The sequence below is a fragment of the Lineus longissimus genome, chromosome 19 (assembly GCF_910592395.1).
Source record: "Lineus longissimus chromosome 19, tnLinLong1.2, whole genome shotgun sequence".
Taxonomy (NCBI): domain Eukaryota; kingdom Metazoa; phylum Nemertea; class Pilidiophora; order Heteronemertea; family Lineidae; genus Lineus; species Lineus longissimus.
Genome location: NC_088326.1, coordinates 5,895,731 through 5,912,023, shown reverse-complemented (window position 1 = coordinate 5,912,023; position 16,293 = coordinate 5,895,731). Strand labels below are relative to the sequence as shown.

Below are 16,293 nucleotides of genomic sequence, written 5' to 3'. Positions count from 1 at the left end.
TCTATAAATTCGTCGATGATTTTACGAAGTGACCTATTATTTTTTATTTTAAGAAAACTCCACTCAAAGATTCCGTATTGTTGAAAGAAGATAATGGCACGAAATGCATGAATAGATGGTAAAGCATGCTTCCCGAAATTGGTGGCTTGCATTGGAACTAACTTTTCCCCCTTGTCCGTCATCAAAGGCATTCAAGTGTGTTGGTCAACCATGACTATCTCCTTTGTCCCTCTACCATAAGGCCTAGTTTCCCCTGATGACATCACTATTTCGGACACTCAGCGCCCCATTTCTGGAAAGGTGTATAATTGACATTGGCTTTGAATATCATGATAATTGGTGTGTATGTACAACTCAGATGGCGCTGTTATCTCAATTTCAGAAAAATTGCAGACTGGTCACGAATTGTCGGTACATCAGCTTGCGTTATATCAAATACAGATACGAGAATAATGAACGACTAAAAAAACCTTTAATGAATGGGCGGCTTTTTATTGCATTATGTTTGTTCTTCTTCTGGTTAATCAGTTAACCATTTTTCTAAACGTGTTTGAACCTTTTCCAATTTTGTTTCAGCATAACGCGTTAGTCGTTATTTCTCGTACGCACAAGTCCTGGCGCGTGAGGTGCACGCCGAGATCCAATTTCACGCCACCCCGCTACTAAGACGCAACGTCTTTTCTACTTATCGTCGCAGTTGCGGGTTACAAGCGCCGTCAGCGAGACGTCGGAAAAATCGATATTACACCAAGACGTCACAGGGTTGATCCTAACTCCAGGAAACGCCTTACTAGCGCATCGTTTTACTTGGAAAGGGTCGGTGCATGGAGAGCTAACTCGGGTCAAATCGGAATCAACCTCGGGAATGCATTCTTTTGATTTTTCAAAAAACGCTTTTTCAATTGGAATGATTAACACATTTGGCATGCGAGGAATATTGAGTGCGGGGTTGTAATGATACAATTCGGGCAGAAGCTATCCAATAATATAGTCACCTGATAATGAATTAGAGCTAATCTAATTACCGAAAGGCCCCTTCATTCCGCATCATAACTAAGTACTAGTCTAGCAGCTTGATTCATCCGTCCATGACTGAAAAATACCATCAACGCAAGTCTGTAATCTTATCGATTTCCATGCAGTTTTGCACTACATGGTGGCCCAGAAAACTTTTCCCTTGCAAAATAGAATAGAATAGAATAGAATAGAATTCTATCGTGCATCCACTTGTAATTTTGCAAGGGAGAAGTTTTCTGGGCCATCCTGTAGTTGATCGAGCATTTTGGGAATCGTTCATTGAAATCTCTCCGATGCCGAACATAAGAAAAAGTACACTTCTCTCTGCGCAAAACTATATCGATACATCATATAACATGTATGAAGAGCGCGTGGATCAAAGCTGCTGTGAATATGCCAGACAATGGACTATCTCAATGTGTGAAATAACTAGAATGGTTGACAATCGGTTCAGTAAGGTCCTTGCCTGACAACACCCAAAGTGGAAATGCCAATTTTTACCCTAAAAATCCGCTGTACAGTAATTATGAACTTGGGGATGGTAAGGTTAAGTGGTACAGTTCAAATGAAGCCCCTACAGTGTTGAAAAGAACTGGTAGGATGTACACATCATTGAACACTGATTGTACCACCTCACCTTGTACCATGAGAAAACAAAAATAGGTCTGTGTCATCGGAATCAATTAACATGACGTTCGAAGCCAAAGTCATTTGAAAGTCACCCGCATGCACTTTCATGAAACTAAAAATATACGACTTGCCTGTGGCATAAACGTTAATATTTGCGTAATAACTGAGTAAACAATTGCTTTGTGTTTCAATACTTGCCATCTGAAATAATAATGATAAAAAACAGGGTGTTGAAACTACCCTGGATATACATGTTCACTCAAATAATTAAGTACGATGCAAAAACAAAACAGACTGACATCATATTGATATCTTAACCTACCTTCAGTGCCGTTGTGTTTGATGTGGATCTGGCATTATGTCTGGTGTGATTTACCTATAATAGCCAGGATTAGCAGCCGCCCGACTCCGACTCCGAGTACGAGTACGAGTCAGAGTCGGATCCGTGCGCGAATGTTCAGTTTGATCGATTAGCAACATCACGACTCCCGGTCAGAGTTGATCTCAGTTCCAGGTGTTTTACGTTAGATGTCGCTGCGAAACGTAAACATAGCAGACGACGGAAACAATCGGCTGATCGGCAGTGATTTTCCTTTGATCGTGAATTAAACCAGTTATAGAGAAATGGCAGATTTTACTAGGCCTACATCTTGGACTTGGGAGCAAAAAATAACCCAAGGGCAATTGAATGCTTCCTCACTTGTAATAACCATTGATAACTACTACCATGCACATGATGAATGTCATGTACACATGATGTACACGCATCGCATGCGCATCGATGTGCAAAAAAATCGCGAGAATGCCACCCAACAAAGATGCCCATACAGAGCACCCTTTTTCCACCAGAACTACATTGCTGGGCATTGACATATCCTTGAAAGCATTTACATTTAAAAACGATCAGGAAATACTCCGAATCTACGATGATAACAGAAATTTGCACTGGGAGCGCACTTATAAATAGAGGTCGTCCAACTCGGAGTTTACGAGCGAGTACGAGTGACCACTTGGGAAACCCCCGCACTGTTGATGACGTAAAGCGCAAAAAGGGAATCACCTCGTACTCGGAGTCGGAGTCGGGCGTCTGCTAATCCTGTCTAATGAGGCACTGCGAGTGGTGTATGAGGTGTTGAGTTGGGAACGACGTTATTCGACGCCATTTAAGATAATTGTCACCCCTAATAACTTTTTGCTACATAATTAAAGGGGGGGGCATTTAGTTTTTATGGACTTCAAATCAAGCACATAATACATCGTAAATGTGAAGCATTGTTTAGGGAGCTCCTTTTTACAGGCTGATCAACAAAAGCGAGATATGGAATACTTTGACGTTTTATATGGAACCCATATGTTTACCTTCCCAGTTGATGTCAAAACTAATGACACTGCGAAAATACTTAAAAAGATGTTAATTGTGAGAGACAGAAAAGACTATAGAATATTCGAGCGAAACGAAATGATAGTTGCGACTACCTGGCTGGCCTGTTCGTAATCAAAATATAGTGTAATATGTGTACCTAGTGTACTTTTCACATCGCACCAACATGTATATACGCCAATTGTAGCCTACCTACTACGTGTACTTATACATGTAAATAAACAAGTTATTCATAAGAGTGGTCCCCGGATTATTTGGCTGAGCTAGTCTCGTATCAAATGAAAATCTGAAACAAAATATGTTTTGTGACAACCACCAATACCACTGTATGATCTAGTCATCTTGAAATGCTTGATTGTATCTAAGATACCCCCCCCCCCCCCCCCCCCCGTTGAGCCAGTTTTGCGAATAACGTTCTCTAAGATGAATATGAAGGACAAATGCAAGCAAACATAACTTATCAAAATGATTTCGTCCGCCATTGCTTGGATTTTTTTTCCCTTCCCGGGATGTACGGTCCAATTCCTTGAGCTCTTTGCTGATCGAAGGGGATAAAACTTCAAATGCATTTTGTTTTAATGTTGTGATAATGGCAGCTGCATGAGGTTGGGTATTGCACGGTAGGCCTACCGGTATGCTACACTACAGCATGGAGGTATCTTAATAATACCTCCATGACTACAGTACGGTAGGCCTACCGGTATGCTACACTACAGTACAGCATGCAGTGCCAGCTACAGCAGCTGTGGGTGTGCATACGATGTCGATACACGTTTGAATGCCTCTGCTGATCAATGCAAGATGTTGATTTTGTAGGGATTAGAAACCAATCAATATACGGACGAATATCATATCCTATTTTCCGAACGATCCCCAATCCAGGCGGTGGTGATCTATGAGTCACAATCCAATGAATCCAGCAGTCCAGCGATCCAGCTTTTTTCGGATACCTATATACATATACAAGGGCGTCACGCCGTTTTAACATTGATTCGAAACTAAGAGGTGGTGGGGGGGGGGGGGGGGCTGGAAATATACATTTATATCATATACATGTATTACTTGCTATTCTGAGTCACTTGCAAACAACATCCTACCAGGGTATATACCCTGAGTAGCAACGTAAAACAAGGGCTTTGACCTTGTCTTTTATATCACCAAGATATCATGAGTGTATCGCTGATGAAAAAAACATCAGACAATAGTCAAATATATCAAAGGGGATATAGTTCCTTGTAATCTGGCGGCTAGCGCATAAAAAGGGGTATATACTGTACACAATAACATATAAGTCTATTTCTGGTTCTGATGGCTACCTCAATGCTTTGATCATGATGAGACTGTGGCCTTTGATGCACGAACATGACGAATGCAAAGCGGTAAGGTGTATTTTAATGCAGGACAACATGCAAGCGGTGGCCTTTCATAATGGTAAACGAATCATCTTTCAACCTTTCCTTTTTGAGATGATGGCTTGTTTGCCAGAATGATGCAGCGTACACACATCAGGAACACGATACCGCCGTAATATTTCCAAAATATTTCCACTGGCCAGCCGATCCATAATCAATTTAATGACCTGGACGTAAATAATCTGTACATTACTGACATATATATATTGACATGATTAACAAATCTGGACGCATTCTGTTGTGATGGAATTCAAGAACAACAATATGAGGTATCTTGTGGGCGAGAAACTTGATTTGGACCAACCTACTCCAGTTAATCGCTTAATGATAATAATTGTATCTCGACTATAATACAATGTATATACATTGCACATTATAGTGCGAAAGTAAGGATATTTCCTTTCCAAAACCCCATGTCATCCTTGCAAATAGTGCAGTCTCTTGACCATGTTGACACTTCTGTCACGGAATTAGCCATAGGCTAGCATGACTTTTTAAAAGCACAAAAAACACATTGATGCTTTTCTCTATCTGAACTAAATATCTTTTGGGGGAGTGGTGAGAAAAGCTGGCAGGATTCGAAAGATATCGTCCTTGGAAATATTGATAATCAAGCGATTATTTTCATCCTAAGCCAAGTGGACTTGCAGCCATTGTTTACATTCAGTTGCCATCGATACAAAACTATTTCCTTCAGTGTATAAGAGCCATTATGCACACTAGCATATACCCATGGAGCGGGCAAAGTTGAAATGTAATAATTATACATTAGTTAAATGGGCACGATGATTGAACTACATTAAATTTCTAACGTTACCGAAGTTTTATTAAAGGTTAAACACGAAATGAACTGCATTTAGGGACTTATTGCTGCTATCTACATGCAACCCCCAATAGATTGATTGGAGTACGCTATTTTGCACAATGCATTGAGACCAGTGACAGCAGGTCCTGTTCCAAATAAGGGCCTCACATATTAGGCATATCACCTACCCACTCCCGTACCCAATGCCACTGTCGGACCAAAGCCAGGCGCATGGAGAGATGCAGAACGCAATTCAAACTGACAACATCAATCAGTAAAGAATAAATCAAAGAGCAAGCGCTGGCCACTGTACATATTTTGTCCATCCTGGCATAACTGTTTATTGATACCCTGACTGCATGTTCCGGTAGGCCACCCTGCAGAATTTGCCTTATCACTCCGGTCAGTGTTTCTCGAATAGAACTAAAATAGAATAGGCTAATCATTAATCTCCCTGCTAATACCCTGCACCATGGACCAGGTTGTATAGCACTACATACGTGCTGGAAGCTAATACTGATGTGGCAGGGAGAATATGCGTGAAGTTTGTGTATGCTTTTGAGAATGAGCGGAGCTCTCCAGTCGACGTGCTCTCTGAAAAGTTGTTATTTATTCTAAAACCACGAAGATATTCGACGTATGACACCCTCAGTGACACTCTTACTTATGATCCACACCTACGAAGCCAAAAGTTGCAAGAATTCGACGCATTTCCGAGGCCCAATTTTGAAACAAAAATCGCCTCCTATTTAGCGGCCACAACGCGCATTATAGTATAGATAGTCGAGAGTTTCAGTCACAATAAAGCACCACCTTTAAACTATGTGTTGCCAAGGTAACAACAATGAAGCATTGCTCTCCCAGCAAAGATGAAATCGAACAGCTATTAACATATATGACAGATTTCTAATTCAATACGACGTTGTATCGCAGTACTAATATAGTTTTTTTGTACTAATATAGTTTTATTTTCTAAGCTACGAGTCGTATTACAACCTAAGCGACGGTTTGGAAATTTACTAAAAATCGCTGAATACTAGTAAACACAACAATAAGGGTCATGATTCTTATTTCAATACATACTCGGCTTCATAGGTAAAAGTCATTGACCTTTGTTGGCCGTTTGTTGTGATGGTGTTTTACTTTATCGTACAACCATAATTTTAGCAAGAAAATATATCCTGGATGTATTTACTATTGGATTACCTTAAATTCTGTAAAGATCACTCAATGCAAGGCTGTTGTGATTATAATAGCAAAGGTAGCCACATTAAGTCAACACGACATTCATCGTGTACACATAACCTTTCATTGGAGCCTGATGTGAGACTCCGAGGAGTTTTAAAGGGTTCTCCGGATAATGCATAATTAAGGTCTATAACTGGATATAAAGCGATGCAGGCTTGATGTTCGAACCGGCAACCTTACCATTAAGTGACCCTGAGTGTTCTGTTGACTCCAATGAACGGTGATGTGTACATGATGAATGTCGTTTAATCACAACAGCCTTGAATTGAGTGATCGTTACAGAATCAAAGGTAATCCAAAAGTGAATACATCCAGGATATATAAACTTTTGCTAAAATTATGGTTGTACCATGTGGTAAAACACATTGATTATAATCTTTCGATAATTGATCGCTGAGTACCATAATTTTGTAGATGTGTTGGCTCATAAATTTCCAAAACGTATTATTCCAAGTAATATAGAATGCCGTCACGATCCTCACTCGCAATTTCGACTGAATTCATGAAAACTTTAGTCTAAATCCGCCATTGATGACGTCACTGGCGCCAACAATTCTTTCTTTTGAGCTCAGTTCGATTTCTTTCCTTCCAAATGGCAATTCAAATGTTAAATTCAGGTAAAAATATTTGTTATCAATTTACTGAGTTATAAGATAAGGGTATCAATAGGAAACACCGCACAAATATTAAAATGTAAAATTTTTAAAGAACTTTTTTGCCAATTGACTTTGCCACCTGCCCCATCTCCTCACAATCACCGTGAGATGATTTTTTCTTTTTCATTCTTCAATAATAATGACGACGAGTAATGGTTTTCACAAAGGGACTAATTCAACCTCGTTTCCATGTATCATAAATCCTGTCCGCAGTAGCAATTCTAATATTAGTATGCACGATACCCTTCATTCATAGCTAGAGTGCCATGACTGTTTCATACCACCCAAAGATACTAGCTAAAATAACACCTCATCGTTGATATAATCATGGCAATCCTGAATAAGTTATGGTAAACATAGCCGGCGAAACGGTTTATGGCTTTCTAGGGTCATGCATTGACAATTAGAAACTGTCCCATCATTTATAGCCGACATTTTCATTGATTGGTAATTTTGCTTTTAGGTCTCTGGGGTAAATGACATAAATACAACCATGATTGGAGTACATGTATTTAGGTCTACAATTAATAGCGTGCCATAGAAACACAAAGGCCTTTCTTGCGATGCAGATGATGAGTAAAAGAGGTCGTAGAAGAGAGAATAGTCCGGAATAGAGAGGCTCTTTATCAAGGACACCCTTGGGACTGATAAATGCTACCCTGAATGGGAAAGTATGAGTTACTTTCAAATTTGCCTATTGTTGAGAGCTCGGGTGAGGGCTGTCATTCAACTAGGGCATTGATATTATCAGTGCAGTGCCCAATTAAGCGTGCAGCGCCTTTGGATTGGGAGGAAACCCCCAAACCCCCTGGTTGGGAACCTACTGTAGTTTCTTCCGGCATATTTTTGTTTCGATAGGCGATTTTCTCCGTGTATCTCCTTAGCAGTACCTCAACTGCATCGTCACAATAACCGGTCTAGAAATGGAAAATGTCCCCCTGGAAAGGTGTCTGGACTATCGTAGTCTGGCACTCTGGCAGATTCATATGTAAAGTGCAAGCTCTAGTGAACTCACGCAGCTGTTTACATGGGGAGCCCTTCAAACACCCGTCCTTCTGACATGTTTTAGCCGGTGCATTGGGAGGAAGCCCCCCCCCCCCCATTGGCCTCTCAATAAGTCCTTCCGAGCTGCTTGGCCCGGGGTGATGGTGGTTACGTGTTTTTCTGTAGAATGGGTGACCTCGATCCAAATGAATAATCTTCAATACCAGAGCGCTCAGTAAGACAGTGCATCCACCGTATGCACTGAAAATGTATGCCTCGTCTCGAGTAAATCAACGAGGCTTCCTTGACCATCCGCTGCGTGGCGGATAGGGTCACTTCGACTTAAGTTTTTGCTTGATTAATTCGGGATTATATCAATTGTAAGTGTCTTTTGGATATTACTACTGTAGTTACAAAAATCAAAACACATATTTTGGGGGGACCCCCGAACCCCTCTGAAATTGAAGGTTGATTAAAAAACAGTGTAAATATTCATGTGATTCTCTCTCGGAGCTTCGAACAACCGAGTTGCTTCATTCGCGCGTTTTTCTCTTTTGGCGGCAATTTAAGGTCAAATCTAAGCCATGGCCATCTGAATCGAATGCATGGACATGATTAGGTTGTTGTTAACATTGGACACGTACACTTTAACTACAGGGTGTATCAATAAAAACGGAACAGTTGCTATTTTCCCTAATATTTACAACTATAGGATAGATATGACTAATGCATGTAGGTCATGTTTATGCGTAGGGATCTTAGCTTCAAATTGACACCAATTACGTTTGAATAGCGTTCCGCGTGGCTGGTCAGGCACATGTTTAAACATGATGACCAAAAATCCCATTTGTTGCAGGGTAAGGATTACGTTTGTATTTGACGCTCGGTGTCTTATTCACTGCATAACATTCTTAAGTAATGCTCAAATGGTAGGACATATAATGTAATGCACATGTGCATGATCATTGGAAAAATGGGGCAACTCAACAGGAGAGTTCCTTCATGATTGTCACTGTATATGCGCGCTTGGGAAGTTTGGCAAGGGTGATAGAAACCATCGCCCGTCGGGTATCCCAAAAGACCTGTCCCATCTCGGAAAACCATCCACCATTCACTTCCGATAGGAATGATTAGCGCTGAAAACTGACATTTTGGCTCGGACTTCGCATGTTTGCCGCAATGGACTTTTCATGATCGGGTCCGTGTTCTTTGAACGGAACATAAACGGCGAATGTTACTTGGAAATGATAAACCTTGAGATCATTCCAGTGCGGAGGAATCAGGCTGGAGGTTTTCGTCATCTTTGGTGTGTTCAGGATGGTGCCCCTTTTCAGTGACCACAATTTTCCTACCACCTGGGCATTACATAAGAATGTTATGCAGTGAATAAGACACAGAGCATCAATTACAAACGTGATGCTCACCCTGCGACATAGGATTTTAGGCCATTTCGTTTAAAAAGTGCCTGACCAGCCATGCGGAATACTATTCAAACATGAATTTGAAGATCCATACGCAAAATATGATCTACATGTATTTATCATATCTATCCTAGAGTTATAAATACTAGGGAAAAGAGCAACTGTTGCTGGCTTTTTTTATATACCCTATAGATATATTATCATACAGCTCTTAAAACAATATTGGCCGAGTTGTAATGTTAAATAGGAGGAAACAAACGCTGTCGCAAGAGTATGCCCTATATCCGATGAGAAAGCTTGGGCTGACTTAAAATCGAACCCAGGACCTCAGAGTTGACAAGCGTCGATGTCTTCACTGCGCCACTCCGACAGTCTGATCACTTTCGACCAAAACAATTTAGACTTCAAACTAGTTGCTTGAGTGGCATTTTCAGAGGGGGTTTTCAAACTTAGTAAACTATCAGTATGGCGTTGTTTGCTTATCCGTTTTTTGTGGGACATTCATGTGTTTTTGTGGACGATGGTCACTTCGTACTTGAAAACGGACAGGGACACTGCAATTCGAAACGTCGTGAAAAGACACTATACAGAAGGAGAACCAAAAGAAACTCAACCACTGAAAAACAATACCATATGCGTACTGTTATCAACATTTACATTTAGATCTGATTGCGATTGCTGTGGTTAATATTTCATCGACAAACAACCAAAGATCAACATTGCCAATATTGTCAATACCTTCATTTGTAATCTCAGGCAAGTAATATGTACATTTGTTAAACGTGATAGCCTTCAAAGTATTCTCGCTGGTGAACCTATATATATTTGCTCGAGACTTTGAATACAACATCTCTGGCGGAGTCGAAGTTCGGATCGAGCCACCTGGCCTTCTGATAATCAAGGACTGCACAATTGCCATTCGTCATACCGACGTCAAGATGTTGAAAGCGCTGGTCCTTTGTTTCCTACTTGCGGTAAGTATGTATCTGATACGTTCTTCTAGACTCCGTGTCATCAAAGGTCCCAACTTTTGCGTGTTGGTCGCAAGAACAGGATTGATCATGGCTCCGAGACTGCTTGTCGGCCGAGATGGGTTCTGAAAACTATTGCATAACTCTGCAAATATCTGCCATGTTTACAGACCTGAAAATCATGCACAGGCCTATAGGGCCATGGCATTGCCTCTCCCCTCTGAGACCAGCGGCTTATGAGCACGTAACCCGAATCACGTACAGACTGTCCTCCACGTTGGCCTTATGGTGATTGAACTTTCGAATTTGGCGATGTTGCCCGTTTAAATTCCCTGCAAGTACTAAATAAAGTTAATATATTTGTGTTTTCAGGCCGCGGCATTGCCAGGCCCCTCCGAGGCCTTCATGAGACCTTGCGACCCAATAAATGATTCAGCAGACTGTAGCGATCGTACTGGATGGGTTTGCGGACCATTAACCGTTGGTGGAAATAAAGTAATATATGTTTGTCAAAATGGCAGCAAAGTAAGTACAACTAAAATGTGTTCGTAGTCCTAAATATTCCTGCAAGAACTCATGTTAATTTAATTAGCCACATTACTGGAGAATGTGATATAAAAACTCAAAATGAGGGCAGAATTCTAAACTTCCGAGATTCGGTAAGCCGCAGTGAAAATACGTATATAAGACTTTGTATGAGAACCACCTTAAAATGGTGGGATGTCCTCTTTTGGGTCAAGTTTACGCCACATCCAGAATAGACAGAGAGCTGAACCTGCTGACCCTGTTGTGATGCAGAGGGCTTATTATAAACCGCGAGATGCGGAATGCGAAATCGCGAATGGCCAGACTCGGTGAGATTACCATGCGCCACACACAGGATGTATTGCAAATATGGAACCTGAAAAGGCGAGCATTCATGATATCGATGCTGTATTAGGGAGCTATCCTTGTTTTGATTGGCCCATTGAAATCAACACCCTCCGCCAGCCTACCTCTCTGGCTGGGCACCACCTCCACAGCTAGGAACCTCTCTGACCAGGAACCACACGTGACTGGTAGTATCACTTCCAACCGTTTGAAGAAATGACGGTGCTGTTGGTTGATGTTGGCGTGCAGTAGTAGCTCAGCTCATGCTCCGCGTGCGGGTGTAAAAGAAATGCTGGTCCCCATGAATCTAAGTCCAGTCTAGAATTCTTTTGTGAGGAATATTAGTTCTTATGGGAAAAGGGAGATATATTGTTCCGCTGTGATAGAATCAAATGCCCTCCCTTTCCTGATGCCCGCCTGTATTGTTCTTCTTCGGATAAAGGGTCTTGGCCTCTTTAGAGTCCTATTGAATGGTGCCGGTGTTCTATTGTTGAGGGCATTTAATATCAGGGGGCATCTGATTCTATTACACCGGCATCTTTAAATCATATGTTGGGTTTCTTTGTTATAGAATATAATAGGGCCTACATGCAGCATAGCACCTTTCCTTATTGCCCTGCCCTTACTTAGAGTAAATTATACTAGACATCGTACAGGGCCAGGGGCGTAGCTAGCTTTTTGGTCTGGCGGGGGGGGGGGGCAAAAGGCTCTCTGGGGGACAAAATGACCCTTTATGAAATCTTTTGGCCAAAAACACATATTTTGGTGACCTCGGGGGGAGGATATAATAGGGCCTACATGCAGCATAGCACCTTTCCTTATTGCCCTGCCCTTACTTAGAGTAAATTATACTATACACCTACAGGGCCAGGGGCGTAGCTAGCTTTTTGGTCTGGCGGGGGGGGGGGGCAAAAGGCTCTCTGGGGGACAAAATGACCCTTTATGAAATATTTTGGCCAAAAACATTTGCCCCCTCCCCTCTGCTACCTACGCCCCAGCTTTCCCGGGCCTGCTATATACTAGTCTCGTTACTCTAAGCCTCCTCTAAGCCCTGCCCGAAACCATCACTATTGTATTAGGTATAGGCTATAGATCACTCTGAAACACTAATTACTTGAGAAGTGTTCTGAGCACATTAATATTGGGTTTGCTGCCCGATGTCCAGCTTGTTCCAGGCTTCTGTCTAGGAATAAGGAGATAGCGACACCCCCCAGATCGAGCCAATGACTGTAGAGCACATCCTGGGAAGATGCCCAACGCTTGCAGCGTTGAGGAGGGAGACTTGACCGGCTGACGAACACCAACTCCGCTTCTGATTACTAGTAAGTCTGGAGAGTCTGTTAGATGGAAATGAACACAAAGAAGAAGAATTTCCAGGCTGAAGGGTCCAAGTAATGAAATGACCACACGATTTAGTTTTAAAGATGTATTTATTAATCAATCAATAGACATCATTTGAATTACAACAATTTTGTTCAGTGGACACATTCGCATATCTATTAATAAAAACCTCCTGATGAGAATTGAACATTTTACACTGTGACCACAATCAATGAATACCACTCTTGACTTTTTAAGTAAAATGACTATAAAGTTATTACCACAATCCACCCAATATTGAATATTTCAAACAAGTTTCTTCCAAACTGATCAATAACCCAATTTGTTCAATATTGGGCAAACTGTGTTAATTACAGAACATTTCATAGTCATTTCACTTGAAATGGTCGAGAGCAGGTTAGCTCAACAGCCAGGCACCACCAAGTGAAAACAGCAGTCTATGTGTCCCTTGCCTTATACAATTGAATACTTGGATAAATAAAACTTTGAATCTGTTCAATATTGGGTAAACTGTGTTAATTACAGAACATTTCACAGTCATTTCTCTTGAAATGGTCGAGAGCAGGTTACCTCCACAGCCAGGCACCACCAAGTGAAAAAAGCAGTGTATGTTTTCCTGGCCTTATACAATTGATAGCTTTGATAAATAAAACTTTGAATCTTTTCAATATTGGGCAAACTGCCTTAATAATCGAACAATAACATAGTCATTTCTCTTGAAATGGTCGAGAGCAGGTTAACTCCACAGCCAGGCACCACCAAGTGAAAACAGCAGTCTATGTGTCCCTGGCCTTATACAATTGAATACTTGAACAAATAAAACTTTGAATCTGTTCAATATTGGGTAAACTGTGTTAATAACAGAACAGTTCATAGTCTTTTCTTTTGAAATGGTCGAGAGCAGGTTACCTCCACAGCCAGGCACCACCAAGTGAAAAAACCAGTGATTAAAAAAGGCGTGCTTGTTGTCTACTGATGGGAGGCTAGGAGCACTCGGCAGGAACTCCTCGTCAGTCTCAGCTGATCTTGTTGCTTCTGGAAGCTGGTTCCAGGTTCGGACTGCTCGGTGACAAGTTGGTCTCTTGTGCTGCAGTATAGGCAATCAGCTTCCCGTATTTAAAAGTATGCAATCAAATCAGTATTGACCCCTTCTGTTCTGTCAGGATTACCTTTTTTGGAGACGCCCTTTGCTGTGCCTGTGGCCTGTATTTCATGATTTACGTTACAGTACATAGTATGACTGTCTATGTCTATGAGGCATCAACCTTACTACTATCACTATGCCATGATTGGGCACTGCCACTGCATTTCAGGCATTAGCTACGCGAAATACGGATACGATATTAAGTTAATATTTTCCTCAACTTCAATGCGCCTTCGTTACCGGAAGTGATCAAAACGGAAACGGAATAGATCCAAACGGAGCATGCGCATCCGTGGTGCCTGGTCAGAGAGGTTCCTAGCTGTGGAGGTGGTGCCCAGCCAGAGAGGTAGACTGGCGAACCCTGATCATTGAAATAGACTCCGCTGTGCGATGTGTGGAATTTAACCCAATTTATAGCCTGCTTTCGATGGTCAGACTATCCCGGGCTATTTTTAGGGATGACCAGATCGCATGCCCTGTGTTATCGGTCAATCATGTGTATAATGACTTGTGCCGCCAGGTGTAACGGGTAAATAATATTGATACATGCAGCATCCTGAACCTCGTGGTATTATACTCACAGTACATCTTGATAAATTGCAAAAACCTTTTGTGGTCAAGATGAACATGCAGTTGCATGTAGCCTTTGCATTGTCTTCGACCCTACTATCATTGAATAGAGAAGTGGACAGCAGCATCAGAAGTGGTGATTGATTGTCATTGTCCAGGGAAGTAGAAAATATTGTTGCTGAAAATAATGGTTACTCATCTCGATTTCGCGATTTCTCATCTCGCGGTTTATATTAAGCCGTTTCAAAGGGGGCAGTTTATTGCGGATCTTATCAAATTAAGAGATGAATTACAAAATGAGAGAAGGAATTTGAACGAAATTTTCGATTATCTTTGTACGGTTTGAGATGTCTTAATGTGTCTAATTGATTGTATTGCTTTGTCAAAGCACCCTTGCACTATGCACCTTCTGCACGAGATTGTATGCTTTTTTGTATGAAATAGTGTACGCATATAACTTGTCAAAATCCTGGTTTGCTTGGGGCCTAGCAGTTTATGGCGAAAGACATGCGTGTCCTGCTTGAGAGCTATAGCTATAACTATAGCTGGGTGTAGTCAGAATCGTATCAGCCTGCCCCAGAGTGGCTGTTCTGATTATTTGACACACCCGTACATGTAATAAATAATTCAATAAAACTGATTTTAAAATGTTCGACGAAGTTTATAATTATGGTTTAATATTTTATACATTTAGGCAGTTACACAAACGGCTCGAAATAGTTTATTGTTGAATCTATTAAGCATGCAGTGGGGGAAGTATAATTGGCATAGCGGCAATCACCTATCGCAGTGCAGATGGAACAGAAAGCAATTGAAAACCCGTCTGCATGATATCAAACAATGAAAATGCGTGTTTGGATAACGTTGATGAAATTGCGAGAATCGGATACTTGTACAGCACTATCCTCGTGTAACCACTGGTTTTCAATACGCTCCGCCTCTCGATACTATGACGTATATGACTGACAAAAATTAATCTCAGGATGGCGATGCTGGCTTGGATTCCGACCGCTAGACCATTGCCCACCAGGGGAGTGAAATATCACGCGGCGGAGTGTGAACACTACTGGTTGTTACGAGGATGGCGTCTACCCTGAGCCCGGTGAGATAGCAAACATTTGATACTCCGATGGACTAGTCTCACGTTTATTGTTCGAAAATAAAATATTATGGTGCATAGCTGTAAACAGAGACCAAATGCTCTAGCATGCGATTTCAGATGTCTAATGTTTATTCCTTGACCTCTACAAAAACTTGTGAAAAATATTAAGGGTTTCCCAAAATAGGTCATTGAAGATCAAATGCCATGCTCAATGGGGTTAATGGGGTGACCAAACTGGGTGAGCTAATTAGTATTCACACTGAGGGTCACTCTGAGTAATTGACTCGCACCTCATTAACCCCATTCAACATAGGCCTTTGATCTTTATTGCACTATTTTGGAAAGCCCTGGTATTTTTAACAGATTTTTTAGAAATCCGACCTTTTAGGAAAAGTCTGTCAATGTCTGACGGAAAAATCAAGAAAATGTTAGAGAAATCGTTACTCAACAAAGCAAAAGGGGCAGGTTGGAATCATTGTTTTTTTCTTTTCTCACATTTTTTTCTGTTCATTTTCATGAATACATATATGTTATATTTACAGTAGTCCTGGTCAAAACGATTATGATGAACGCAGGCGAAATAGAACGAGTTCACCAAAGCGACAGAAGTCGTTGACAATGGAAAAGTTTTGATTCTTGACACATTGTTGTCAATATGCTGTATGGCTTGGATGTTAAATAAAGACGACAAATATTTGAGTTTTGTTTTGTTTTCCGAGCTTTGTTTTATCATGATTCTCC

At 41.2% G+C, this 16,293-nt stretch overlaps 1 protein-coding gene and 1 long non-coding RNA gene across 2 annotated transcripts in view; one reads left to right on the top strand and one right to left on the bottom strand.

Moving 5' to 3' along the window:
* The window catches only part of LOC135503287 (uncharacterized), a 48,742-nt gene that overhangs the window by 15,048 nt on the left and 17,401 nt on the right, over positions 1–16,293 (bottom strand). The window lies entirely within an intron of this gene.
* LOC135502957 (uncharacterized) lies at positions 10,408–16,251 on the top strand. Its single transcript, XR_010449841.1, has 3 exons — positions 10,408–10,528; positions 10,898–11,050; positions 16,095–16,251. It is a non-coding gene; the product is annotated as an uncharacterized LOC135502957 (long non-coding RNA).